This window comes from Passer domesticus, chromosome 4, assembly GCF_036417665.1.
Source record: "Passer domesticus isolate bPasDom1 chromosome 4, bPasDom1.hap1, whole genome shotgun sequence".
NCBI lineage: Eukaryota > Metazoa > Chordata > Aves > Passeriformes > Passeridae > Passer > Passer domesticus.
In genome coordinates this window covers 34,375,493-34,389,293 of record NC_087477.1, presented here as the reverse complement: position 1 = coordinate 34,389,293, position 13,801 = coordinate 34,375,493, and the positions used below count along the sequence as shown (strand labels likewise).

General features: G+C 37.8%; 1 long non-coding RNA gene across 1 annotated transcript in view; it reads left to right on the top strand.

The window, feature by feature from the left end:
- Window positions 1-13,801, top strand: part of LOC135298890 (uncharacterized) — a 44,816-nt gene that overhangs the window by 22,509 nt on the left and 8,506 nt on the right. Inside the window, exons 2-6 of the long non-coding RNA XR_010360956.1 lie at window positions 1,859-1,949; window positions 2,698-2,775; window positions 3,558-3,710; window positions 6,750-6,886; window positions 8,418-8,548. This is a non-coding gene — a long non-coding RNA (uncharacterized LOC135298890). The remainder of the gene's footprint in view (window positions 1-1,858; window positions 1,950-2,697; window positions 2,776-3,557; window positions 3,711-6,749; window positions 6,887-8,417; window positions 8,549-13,801) is intronic.

The window sequence follows — 13,801 nt, the reverse complement described above, 5'->3', positions numbered from 1 at the left end:
AAAAATGGAAGTTTAATTACAGAAAGACTCTTCAATGTGAAGAAATTATATGTATAAAACTGATTGCTAGAAACTAGGCTTGAAAATGGCAAAATGAAATATCTTTAAAGGGAGTACTATTAAGGAAAATATCTTTAAATAAATTAAAATCCCTCAGACACTGCTATATATTTGTGGCTGAGAAATACAAGAAAAAATACTGTTTTCGTTTGTTCAGAAAAAAATAATGTTTTTTTTAAACAGAAGTCTGAAGAAAAATATTAACTAAATCTTTTCCTCATACTCCTGAGATATTTTTCATCTCTTTTCTTTGGAGATTCAAAGATGTAGTCAAGATTGTTCTCTCTTTCATGCTGTTTTCCCCTTTTTATTTAATATAAATGTTTTTCTTTATTATAAATTCCTTTTTTTTATAACCATTTTGCCTGCAGACAAATTGCTATATAGCAGGAAATAAAAAATTCTAATAATGCTTTAGTGTGCAAGGGGGTTCAATTTCTTCAGAGAATTATTGCATTTAATATAATCAATGGCAAGAGCTAAGTAAGCCTGACCCAAATACATGGCGATTGCCCATTGAATGCTATTTCATGCTGTGTGTCTGCAGTGGTTGATCTATGTTATGGAAATTATGCAGGGTTTGACTGTTTTCTGCTGAATCTATAAAGAGAGATTATTCTGTCAAGTCCTTTTTGCTAATAGTGCCACAGCTCAAGCTGGGACCTTGACCAAAGAATTCCCTGGGCAGTTATACCTTTGCAATCTGAATTCCCCACCCCTCAAGCAGGAGTTCTCACCAGTAGTAGTATAAGGCTTGGGCTCTTCCTCTTCCTCATTGGGTTCTTTCATTTTCTCTAGGTGGGCTGTTCCTTTTCTTAACCCTAAGGCTGCAGCTTCTGTTGATGAGTGCAGCTTCCATGGCTGCAAGTTTTTCTTTACTCGGTGAAAGCTTAACAGATCTAGGCGAACATTCCCAGCTTGTGGACTAGGGTTTGGCAAATTGAACTGCTAGCACTAAGTTATGCTAAACAAAATGTATGTAGGTAGCACACCAAATTGCATAACATGTAAATGTAGGAATGGAAGTAGATATTCAAGGGACAGGGGGGATCAGAGGACTGGTAATCCAGGCCTTTTTTCCCTCCAGGTCACTGGGTCATGTCTGTCTCAAGTTGGTAGTGACTAAAATTCATTGCTCTCTAAAGCTTGGTTACTGACCTATGTAAAATGAGTTGCTGCTCTTAGTCAGCTTTCTATTGGAAAGGTGTTTGTATCACAAGAAACTCTCTAACTGGCATCTTTCCTGATTGATAACTCCTTTAATGGGGCCAAGTACTCAATTGTCAGAGAGATGAGGCTTTGTTCCTAGCGTGCTGTAAAGGTTTGTTGTTTCTCCTTAACAGTGCAAGAATTTCCATTTTACAGCAATTAAAGAAATCCCTGTATTTAATGTTTTAGTGTTGTGTGTGACCTCTGGGCCAGGCTGTTACTGTTTTGGCTGCTTCAAGATTAGAGGAAAACGTGTGTGTTTAGAGTTTACAGCCTTTAATCCCTTAGGAAGGAAACACCTTATGGAGGTAGGAAGATACTTAGGACCAAATCCTACAGTTCTTTGCTACTTCATATTATCCAGATCCTTTGTGCTCCTACACAGTCCTGCAATGACTACACAAATCTTCTTTTCAGTTTCTTCAAGTTTCCTTCAGAAACATTTACCATTTTGAGTATTCTCCTAAAGCATTTTTACTGGAAGCTCTCTCCTTTTCTTCTCCCCCTTTCCCTTCCCAACTGTAAAATTTTAGGGTGATTTACTGAAGCCATTTGTAGCTGAATTACATATTCCCACTTTCTATTACAGCAATGCAAATAGAGAAATACAGCCGTGGTAGAGAAAAAGCTGAGAAACTACAGAGACAGCAAGGCAGCACACTGCTGTACTCAGGTCTGAGGTCATTTCATGGGAAAATCTGAATATAGGAGGACTGTGGGGGGCTTTAGGGATACTGCAAAAGCTGTGGCTTTTCCTCTGTTGTGTAGGAAAATATCACACAGCATTTTTCACTATTCCTTAGAATTTTGCTGGCAAATTATAGTTTGCAACCCCTTCTTAGGGAGAAAGTCACCACGAGGCCTACATCTTTCTGGAAGGTGGGTTACAGTGTTTGTAGTAAAGTACTGTTTTATCTGCCTCTTTCTTTATACTTTTCCTTTGAGAAAACCATCATTCTTCCTTAATCATTCACTCATATGTCCACTAACTCATGCTTGAAGCATCACCTCTGGGGTTCAGGGTCTTCAGAGATATGTGATAGGGTCCTGAGTACTTATTTAGGTACAAAATTAAATGGTATCTGAATTTCAGAAATAAAAAGCTTCTGGATTTTCCGGCACTATTTAAAAATTTGGCTACTTAAAATCTAGAGCAGCACTGTACAGTAAGTAGTAACAACAACAGTAAGAAATTTTTAACATTTCTCCTCACAGAAGCATTGGGAATGTGTGTGAGCAATGGATATATGTGTTCTCTTCTGCACAGCAGTTTGTCAAGGAATGATAAAATCAAGATTATTGTAGTTTTCTATTGTGTGTGCCACATCCTGATCCATCTACTGTATTTAGAATATGGTACTTTTGTATATTGACAGCTCATTGCTCAATGATGCCAGACTCATGAGAATGTTTAATGTTAATTTACAGAATCCTGATGCCACTCAGAGGAAGAATATTTTTTGCAAAAAAATGAGGCAGTCTGTCATGATCCTCTCTCTGCCACCTGTGAGTACTACTATATTGCTAGAAACTGTAGAATTTCAAAATAAATTACAATATTTGCTAGCATGCTGTCTAAAAGTAGAAATATGGTCACTCTGATTTCAATTGTCTGACTAGGCAGTGAATGACTATTCTGTATGGTGCAGATTCAAGTAATGTGCTCATAGTTCCCGACCTCTGTGTATTCATATCTGAACACAGAAGGGATGATATTTGGTTAAATACATTTTAGAATTGTTTTTAAATTAGAATTCTTGGCTTTTACCTAAAAAATCCCTATAGTTGTTGCAGAGATGGGTAAGATAAACATCTGTTTAAGATGTTTATCTGTTTCAGATAGATGTCTTCTTTCTGTGGATGCATGTTAGAGGAACTGAAAAGTTATATGTAAATAATAGTGAAGACAGGCTTTTCCATGTTGACTTTAATACTTGTTTCACAAACAAGAAATGTTTCTCTTGGAACTGCCTGTTATGCAGCATACTGCTAAGTTTCTTGAACTGTTTTAGACTTCTGTTCTATTAGGATCCCATGGGAAATTTTTCTACTTTTCTTTCTGTGAAAGGTTTGGATACATTGATACTGGCTATGTCTCCTGTCCACCCATATTAATTAGAAATTTTTCCCAATTTGCACACTCTTTTCTTTTTTTTTTTTTAAGGTAGCGTGATTATGCCATCTTGTCTTTATTATTGGTAAAAATCCACATTGCATTTTTAGGAAGAGAATTTCTTGAATTGTTGAATTTTTCCTGTAATTTTTCAACTAATGTTTTTAAATTTCAGTGGCTGTGAGATGCATTCGGCCTCATTGGCCTGTCAGCTGAACCTCAGATTGATATCACTTATTTTCCTGGCACCAAACATGCCACTCTGCATGTTGAGGAATCACAGGGAAAGACAGTGAGCACTTGAGGTTTGTTGAAGGATGTAAATGAGGTATGAAGTGGAAAGGATGACCAAGAGCTCATCCTTTGATGAACTGAATATAAAGATGAAGATTTTGAATATAGAGGTTGTGAAAACATGCAAATGGACAAGTGTGGTGGTGCATTCCCCCTTAACTCCTTTCCAGGCTGCAGTGTGATCTGAGAAAATGCTTGTTAGGCCTCGTCTTCAAAAATATCACCTGGGCTCAGCTCTTTCTGAGCTTATAAAACAGCCCTGTCTGCTCTCAGAAACTCAAAACGAGCTTGTTTTTCTCATGACCAGCCTTGGTAAATATTTCTCTGGTCCTAATGCCACAACATTCCTATTCTCACACTTGCAAAGAAAGTGCCCACCCAAACCATGGCCAGGATGAAATGCTGTTGTGAGTGAAGGCCACTCTCTTGCAACCCTATCAACAGTGGTCCATGATGGGGCCCTTTGAGCTCTCCTGGACCACAGCAGGTGTGAGACCTCTGTGAGACCTCTGAGGGGATGCCTCTCAGAGCCAGCAAAACCCCAGGGTTGCTATACCTGTTTAAGTGGTATTTATAACCTGTTAAGTGTTATTTCTCTGTTATGTTGTTAAGGTTAAGCTATAAATGAAGGTATGAGTTAAGTTACTGTTAAGTTTAGGTGTTGTTAAGCTTTAGGCCATGTTCCTTTCCATTCTTGTTTATATTGTCTTTACACAGACACACACATGCACTCCCGGGTAGTTTCAATTCGTTTCTGTTTTGATTGCCTGGATTTTTTTGGTGGTGTTGTTTCTTGCTTTCCCTGTTGTGCCTTAGTTGCCCCTTGTAAGTAGAGGGAATATTGCCAGTGGATCTGTTGTGCTTTGTGGTTTAATATGAAATCTGGTTTTTGCTCATAGCCTTGCTGGTGATTTTTTGAGCAATCTCAAGCACACTCATTTGGGACAACCAATTGCCCTTTAACATTTTAAACCACAATAAAGATTTTGTTATGAATTTGTTTGAATTCTCAAAATTGTTTCAGCAGTAGTAGGTCTTCTCAAAACTGTTGACTACACACCTGTTCAAGTTAACATCTCTGTTTTGTGGTCCACTGGATATATTCTAGTAATTTTGAGATGGCTAGTAATTGCAAAGAAAGATGTACAGCAAAACCTAATACATGAAGATCTTGATGCAGTTCACTAATTACCTAGAGTAGCTAGATTAATCTCTTCAATGCAACATGACATTAAAAGAATTTTCTCTTTAATCAGCTAGAGGGGATTTGAAATAATTTCTCCAATTCAGGTTAAGTTATACTTAGTGAATAATTTTCTTTTTTCACACAGAATTTAATCCAGCATTAGTATATTACTGACAGAGACAGGCTGAAAGCTCCTTCCAAAGGAAAAATTCATTTCATGGTGATCTTCCCCAGTTGCTCAAAATAGTTTTTCTTATAGTTTCCTCTTGCAAGAATTTTTCTCTGTTCTGAACTTTTTCATTCCTAGCAGATATCTGTTCTTCCGTGTTGGGTACCATGCTCCTCTATAGTCTCACAATACAAATAAAATTACAAGCATTAGATTTTTCTTCTGATTCCTTGCTATGTAACCAAGAAATTGTCACACATAGCTTTATAATTCTGCACAATGTGGAAGCATTTGCTCTCAGTCTTCAGTATGGGGGATTAATTTACAGCAAGACTGACCCAACAGAGCTGAAAAGTCTGTCATGACAGAAAAAAAACCAGGATAAAACTGTATTGTTCTTTCTGTGTTGAAATCTGCAGAACCTCTAAGCAGAGGAAATACTTTCTTTCTCTCTTTCTTTGGGGGTATGTCTTTTGAGGCATTCTCATCTTGGAGAGCAGAATCACAGAACTGTGGAATGGGTTGGAAGAGACCTTTAACCACCATTTAGTTCCAACCTCCCAGCCATGGGCAGGGATGCAATTCACCAGATCAGTTTGCTCACAGCTCCATCTAACCTGGTCTTGCACAGCTCCAGGGAATGAATGGAGCAGAATGAGGTGCAGAGTTTTCCATACCTGGCTTGTACTTCTGGAATTTATTCAGCTGCTCACCTTTCATTGGAATGATGTTGATAACCACACTCATAAGCAGATTTTACTCTGATAAACAATGACATTTCCCATCCCCCTGGTGAACCCAACAACTCCCACACATTCAGTTCCCCCACACCTCCAGGGAGAGCTCCCAGCAAACTGAGGGAGCTCCTGCTGTTGTGGGAACCAGGGGTCTAAAGCACCGTGGTTGGAAGGTGTGACCTACAAGCACCATTCCTTGGCCACAGGCAAAGACTTCCTTGCCGTTAAAAAGGTTCATCCCTGGTGGCAAAAACAGTCCTGGTGAAGAGAAGGATATTTCCAAAGAGATCTGTAGGTGTCATCTTTCTAAACCAGGCAAACTGGGTAAAACTGGACAAAAGGGAGCATAGTGGACTCATTATTTACCAATACTAATTTTTTTATTGTGTTTCTTATAGAGAGTGCTGAAAAAGTAAAAAAAAAAAAATTCATTTTGTTGGTGGATAATGACCCAGACAGCCTGTGCTATTGTGGAATGCCAAATAATGGTGTGTTATTGCTCTCCACTTTACTTTCATCGGTTTTCCTTGTGTTTTCCAAATACTAAACTTAAAATATGGCATTGTGATACTCTACCAAGGAAAAAAAAAGCATCAGGCTTTAGATGGGTTGTGTTTATGCAATCCTCAGGATACCAGCGGTTCAAATATTGAAATTTAAATAATTTAAAAATAAAATAAACCACAATAATTTGGAAATCCAGGCACTATCTTTTCGGAATTTGTTATCTCACAAATTTCCAGTATTGGAAAAAATCTCAAAATGGGATTGCTGGAATAAGAGACATTTCAGACTGCCAAAGCTATAATACACATATCTCTGACTCTTATCATACTAATTATTTACACTGAAAACAATATCCCACACCCTGTAAAAGTAAGAGAGAATATTTTTCATGAAATATGCTGAGGAGTTGAGCTACATAATGTAGTTTAAAGCAGTGGACCTTGAGTAGCTTTTCTCCATCTTTATTGTCACCAGTACCATTCCTTGGAAGGACTTGAGACATTTGGATGAAAAACTGAAAAGAAGAACAAAAAAACTTAGCCACTTAACCATGGAAAAATACTGACTACCTAATCGTGAGTCTTCTGGAATGGGGCACCCACAAGATGATGGTAAGTTCTTAAATGTTGTTTCATAACTTTTCATATTGATATTTGATGTGGGATAGAGCTAAGAAAAAAGAAACCTCTAATAAATAAGAACTTTGGAAAATGGATAAAATGTTTGTTAATTCTACCTACTGATTTTGAGAGCCGATATAAAACTTATTTTCTGTGTGTGCTGAATAGATGCAAGCTGCAGGTCTTAGCAAAACACTGAAAGCTAACTACCAATTAAAAAGAATTCTGCAAGTTATCATTGCATTTTCCAGCAATAAAGTGTCTTAAATTCACAGTTGTCAGTGTTAGCTTCTTTTTATTGCAACCTAATAAGGTCAGTGCTTAGCTACTATGACTCTTCCTGCTACAAAATCATTCTCAACAATCATAGCACAAAATTATTTGTGAAGTCCCTTCATTTAATCAGCACACTCAAATAGGGTACAAAGCTCTGCAGCTATGAAAACAAGTTTTGAAACATTGTTGAAAGCAGAACACTGATGAAAACCATTGATCCTCTGTTAATAGAAAAAAAAAATCTTTATAAAGACAAGTGCAGGTAATTTATAAGGTAACTAAATAACATCCAGTACAGCACTTCTCTCAGGTGAAAAGTATTCTAATCAGGCATTGGTTTAGAATAACTCATTTTGGGTTTGTCCTGTTTCACTAATCTGGAATATGCTTCTTTGAAGTTCTGGGCATGCCTGAGTTGATTGTGAAAACTTTTGTTATATTAAGCACCACCAAGAAAACAAAACAAACAAACAAAAAAAAACCAACACAAAAAACCGCAAACAAACAAACCCCTCCAAAACAAACAAACAAACAAAAAAACCCAACAACCCCCCCCCCCCCCCCCCCAAAAAAAAAAAAAATGCAGCACACAAATTTATTGGTGCAACAGCTTCCAAAGGTGTAAATGACAGTTCTGGTTGTGAGGATGGAAAAGAAGATATTTTGTCATAAAATTGATGCTTGAGGATTTTAGCTTTAGTATTTTCCATATATTTGTATTCCTGCAATTCATTAGTGTATAACTAACTCCATATAGAGTGTTAGCTACTGCTTTCCCATTTTAGATGGACAAAACAATTCCTGTCCAGGCCTGGGAATCAAGGACATCTCACTGTCTCAGGCCCCAAGAAATGTAAACAAAAGTGAGTTGAGGAGTAGCAAACCTGGGGTAGATGACTTCATTACCTGAAGATGTAATTGGAAGATTAACCCCCAGTCTGTAAATGGACCAAACTACATGACTGGTGTAGATCCTGGGTGGGCTTTGTCTGCCCCAAATGTATACCTGAAGGCCCTTCAATAAATATAACTGCTTTTTATTTTTTTGGCCTCTGTTTTCAGATTGCCCAAAAAGGTGTCAAAATCTGTGCTAACACTTAAGGGGCTGGTGCTATCATCCCTTTTATTTTGATAAGAGCTGGTATAATTATATAAGATACTAGAATAAGTAACTGCCATGCAGAATTAATAACTCATTGTAAAATTTAAATATCTGAGATTTCTTCCTTTTTTATTTCTTGAAAAGCATCTTGACTGACAATACTCAAGAAGAAGCTGTTGGTGCATCCTCTCAGTGACAGTCTTTGCTGTTGCTCTTGTGACTAGGTTTGAAAATTGAGAATGGTGGAGTTCAGGAGACACATTGCAAAAGATCAGGTAAAAAAAAAAATATATATATATATATAACATTTATATATAATATTTGCAATTGCTCATTTGCTCATTTGCTTGCACATTTGTATTTTGTGGCTAAAGTGTCATAACTTTATGCCAGTGTTGATGGTGTATGTGCAGTGGTGGCAGGAGAAAGAACAGCCTGCGAAATGTTCATACACACATTGCAAAAGATCAGGTAAAAAATAACTATTATGTTAGTAATTGCCCATTTGCTTGCACATTTGTCTTTTGTGGCTGAAGTTTTAGAACCCCCAATGCTGGTGCTGAAGGTGTATGTGCAGTGGTGGAAGGAAAGAGAACAGCTTGTGACATTTTCATACATGCATGGCAGATGCAGCCATTAAACGTGTAAGAATCAGTGAGCACAGTGATCACAAACTTGATCCCCAGTGTTCTCCAAACCTGTTCCCCACTTCCCAGTTTAGAGATAACATTTGGGGTGGGCCTGTATTTACTCCTTAACCAGGAGAGCTCTTCCAGTGTAAGAGATACAACAGGGGATTCAGGAGGCCTTGCAGTCTTTCAAGATGATAAATGAAGGTTTGATTTTCTCTGCAGATCTGGTGCATGGTCCCTCTGTGCCTTCTCCCTGCAATTTTGAGTCTGCAGGGCAAATATGTGCAAGCCAAAGTTGTACATATGAAAGACAGCATATACAAAGCATGCTGCAGGCAGAGCTTTGAATTGAAAATCTGTGAGCTCAAGGTTGAAGCCCAGGTGTGCTGGTTGTTGTCTCAGCAGATGTAGCTCTTTTTGGTTAGGTTTATAAGTGACTATAAGTTGCTACTTCTTTAAAGGTTCCTAAGGAGTTTCTCACTCCATGGTGGCATGCTAAATACTGTGTGTTTGACTGGATAATACCCTTTTAATTCCTCTGTGGTTGCCTTTTCTTGTTTGTTTTTTGGGCTTTTTAGTTGGATTTTTTTTTTTTTTTGTTCGCACATCCTCTTTGGTGTTTCAAGAACACAGCTGGGTTCCTAGAATGAATGTGCTAGAGGATTATTCAGATAATGCAACAGAAGAAGGGAAAAAATTTTATTCTATGTTTCTTTCATCTGGCCTTAACACAGCAGCATTTTTTTCTTTGTTTTATTTTTTTTTTAAGTTTTAAAATGAAAAGCAAGTGCAAATTACAGCTAATAATTGTTTATTCTTTGGAATAAATTGCAAGGTAAAACAATAATTTGGCTGACCAAGCATTGCAACAGGCTGTCCAGAGAAGTGGTGGAGTCACCATCAGTGGATGTATTTAAAAGATGTGTAGATGTGGTGCTTATGGATGGTTTAGTGGTGAGCTTGGCAGTGCTGGGTTAATCATTGGACTATATGATCTTAGAGGTCTTTTCCAACCTTAGTGAGTCTTTGATTTCATTATTCTACTTGCACATGATGGCAACACTGAGGATTGAAGGTTTGTAATGGATTTCTTTCTTTAAGCAAACAAACTCTTATAGTCTGAACTGGACTAAAGTAGCCAAAAAGGTTATTTGAGGGGGAGGGGAGGGAGTTGAACTAGACTTCTGACCTTGTAAGAGCCACACCACTTTGGCTGAGCTTTGATACTGATTTTCAAGGGCTTTTTCCTGAATCTTCAATTTCTAAAAATTGGTCAGTCCACAAAAACAAGGATTACAGTTCTATTTTTCCCAACTTTCTGCTCTTAGTGACAAAATAACGGGGTGGATTGTTTTAAATGTAATCCCTGAGCACTTATCTTTGGCCTCCAGATAGCACAGGCTGCTGCTGAGCAAGCACCCAGCTAGGATGTGTAAACCATATTCCTTAGGAGTTCTGACAGGCTGCAGTTCAGCTCTGACCTCGTGATTAACAGGAGAATGGAAAGGGTTTGTGTGCAGGGTAAAGTTTTAATCTCCACCCAGGAGTTGCCTAAGTAAATCCTATTAGAAAGAAAAGGATCTGAGCACATGGGTTTCACATGTGATTTTGACCACATCCCTATTAAATTCTTTGTGTGAATTACGTCAAACCCCAAGGCTGGAACATTTAAAACAAAATACTGTGTCACTCTACATTTCAGAAAAAAAATTGGGTTCAGAGATTTCATTTTACTTTGAAATTGCTAAGATATAATTTTAGAAGGATCTAGGGATATTGAGGATTAATAATTCAAATCCATCTCTACTATATTTAACCTTCTTTACCACTGAATTAAAAAAAATAGTAAAATGCACTGTCACAAATTGTGGGGCAAATGAAATTGCTACCATTGGTGTGTATTTAGCCTCTAGCTAAAAGGGACTTTTTTTCTTTATTTTTTTTGGAAGGGAACAGTTAAGATGACACAAGAAATTGTACTAGTGAAAAGTCAATAAACTATCAGAGCAGTGCAGGATGCTTTCGCCTTTGTCCCAAGAGATGACTAAACTTCAAGAGTGTTTCAATTCCATAGCTAAGACCAAAAGCCTGAGTCCTCTTCTGATATCTACATATTTGCCAGATATTTTTCCCATTAGTAACAGCAGCAGTTTAATACTAGGAAACCTGCTGCATAATTACCCCATGACCTTAATTTTGAACAGTTAATTATGAAATATGGGCTTTTTTTGTTTGTTTATTTTGGGTTTTTCCCTGTATGTAGTAAAGTGTTGTTATAATGAGTTTAATTAAGCGAAAATGCATGTTGGCCTGCAATGTTACAAGAGGTTTCTGTGTGCCAATAAATCATAATTAAATGTATTTAGTGTAATTGAAGGTGTCATTCCCAATCTTGTTGCTTGTAAAAATGTTAATTGTTTCCTTAACAGGCAAGCCCTTCCGATTATAAAGAAAATGAACCAAAAGCTCAGTTTTGGTAAAAACAATGTAATGTTTACTTTACCAAGAATATCAGTGTTTTATTCAGAGCAGTTATTTAATATGGCAAAGTAAGTGGTAATATCTGGGGCATCTGGAGAGCTTTGAATGTGCTTTTTTTTTTTTGTAAAATGTTCACTGATTTGCTGGTTGCTTTTGTGAAGTGTAGTTGTGGTGAGGGCAGTGCCATCTGCTGAAACATGGAGAAGAATCCCCAAAGAAAGCTTTGTGGCTTAACTGGACAGGACAAAGCAGTTTTAATACACTAGACTACATGATAGACTTTAATAGACTACAGGAACTTTGCTCATTATGAGTTGAGAACTAGGACTCTTAGGGCTCAAATGTGTAATTTAGAAATACACAGTGAGCACCCGAGCATACGACTCTGGGATTATTCAGGTGAATAGGTGCCACACTGTTGCAGCTTCCTTCATTGAACCATTATTTGAAAAAGGAATATTTTGTTGTTGGCCGTTTGTGTGACAGTCTGTGCTCACTCCTCTGTGTTTAAATAAGGTTTTTGTATATAAAAAATGTGTGCCTGTCCTACCTGTAAATATGAAGAAGTTTTTAGGGAGAGAATCAACTTTTCTGTGTGTTTGGAGAACATGTAGCATGTTAGTGCAATGAAGGACAATAGCCCCTTCGTACCAGATTTTCATTTTCTGTGGAACTCACTATGCCATAGTTCCTTCCCCCTCACCACCACTCCTATGCACTTTTCTGAATCCCAAATGGCTTTTTGTTAAAGCCAAAAGGAGGGGCTCAGTTCTGCCTTCCTGGCAGTGTCAGCATGTCTGATGGCATTGATTTAAATTTAAACTTTGCAGACCTGTATTAACAGAGGAGAAATGCTGCATGTGCAAGTGTGCAGGGGAAAGAAAGATATGAAAGTTTGATGCTTTAACTTTTGGATTCTTTTGAGTCCTATTTACATACAAAGTAGAAGAAAGTTTTCCATGTAGAACACTGTCATTATTGAATTAAACTTGTAAAAGTAGAATTATTTTATTTATGTCTCCATTTGTGGGTCTCAGTTCCTCCAGTCTTCACAATAGACAATTCTGGGAGACAGGGATTAGAAGCAGCTGCAGGCCTTTGTGTGATCTGAAGGGCACAGTAGGAATATAAAGAATTTAAATATAATTAATTTTCTTTTCCTTTGCTCCTTTTCTCCCTGCCTTCCCCATGCCATTCCACATGGGAATCAATCGGTCATTCAGAGCCATGGACAATGACCCCCTACCTTTCACAGCTCATATCCAAAAATCCTTTGGCAAAGCAGACCTGGACTCCAGCTATCTCAGCACTGCTGGAAGTCACATTCTGCACTGCTGGACATTGGGATTCATGAATCGCAGCCTTGCACTGTACACCGAGTACCTTCAGTCATTTGTCAGAAACATTGGCTGATCACTGTCTGAGCACTGTGTACTTTCACTTTTGTTTTAATGCCTTTTCAGTTTTCACAATGAGTCTGGGGAACCTCACTGGAATGGAGTTCTTTTCTGATTAAAATGTCTTGTCTTTAGATCCAGCTTTGCAGCAGGGATGCCAGCCTGAATGGCACAGCATGGCCCGGGTACACTTCTGGTGATTGATACAACCTCACTTCCTTGATGATCATCCCGAATAAATCTCCTCAGTATTTTCAGACATGATGTAGATGTCCTTTACATCCATATAAATCTTGAGCCAGGAGAAAATTAGCCAAGTCCAGACATTGATCTTGTGAGGTAAATTGTACCTAGGCAGCAGGGGATCCATTGATAAACAATGAAGCAATGCAGATAACTTACCAGCTTACTTTTAATCAATGCAGCTTCTCACAATGTATTATTCCAGCAATGGGTCTAAATCACTGTGCACTGTAAGAGTTGTTTTCAAAACCTTTTAATCTAATTGGAAAATCTCCCTTTCTACTGGTAATAAACACTCACTAAACTGTCTGCACCTAATTGAGCTGTAGTAATTTATGTGAGCTCCCCACTGCTTTTTCTCCCTTTAATCAGACAGACTGCTTTACATCTTTAACTAATGAAACCTAAGACTTCGCCAAGAAGATTTGATCAAATGTCACTACTGAATAAATCTTCATTAACACTGACATGTCCCACAGCCTCTCCATGTCCCTTTTCATCATTAACTCAGAGCAACATCATCATAGAAAGGTGATGGCCACTACTTTATTTACATATATAATTAAGCTGTAGTCAACAATGTCACACCAAATAAGAACTTAAAAAGAAAATTTATTGTAGCTTTTTGTCAGGACATAATGATAGTAACTGCACTGAAGCATTTTTCCTAGAAAGGAGATTTCAGTCCTAGACATGTGCTAGAAATGCCACCAGCTGCCATGTACGTTCCCAAAAGCCTTTCCTGTAGTAAAGCTGTTCAGATCCGTCCTTATCC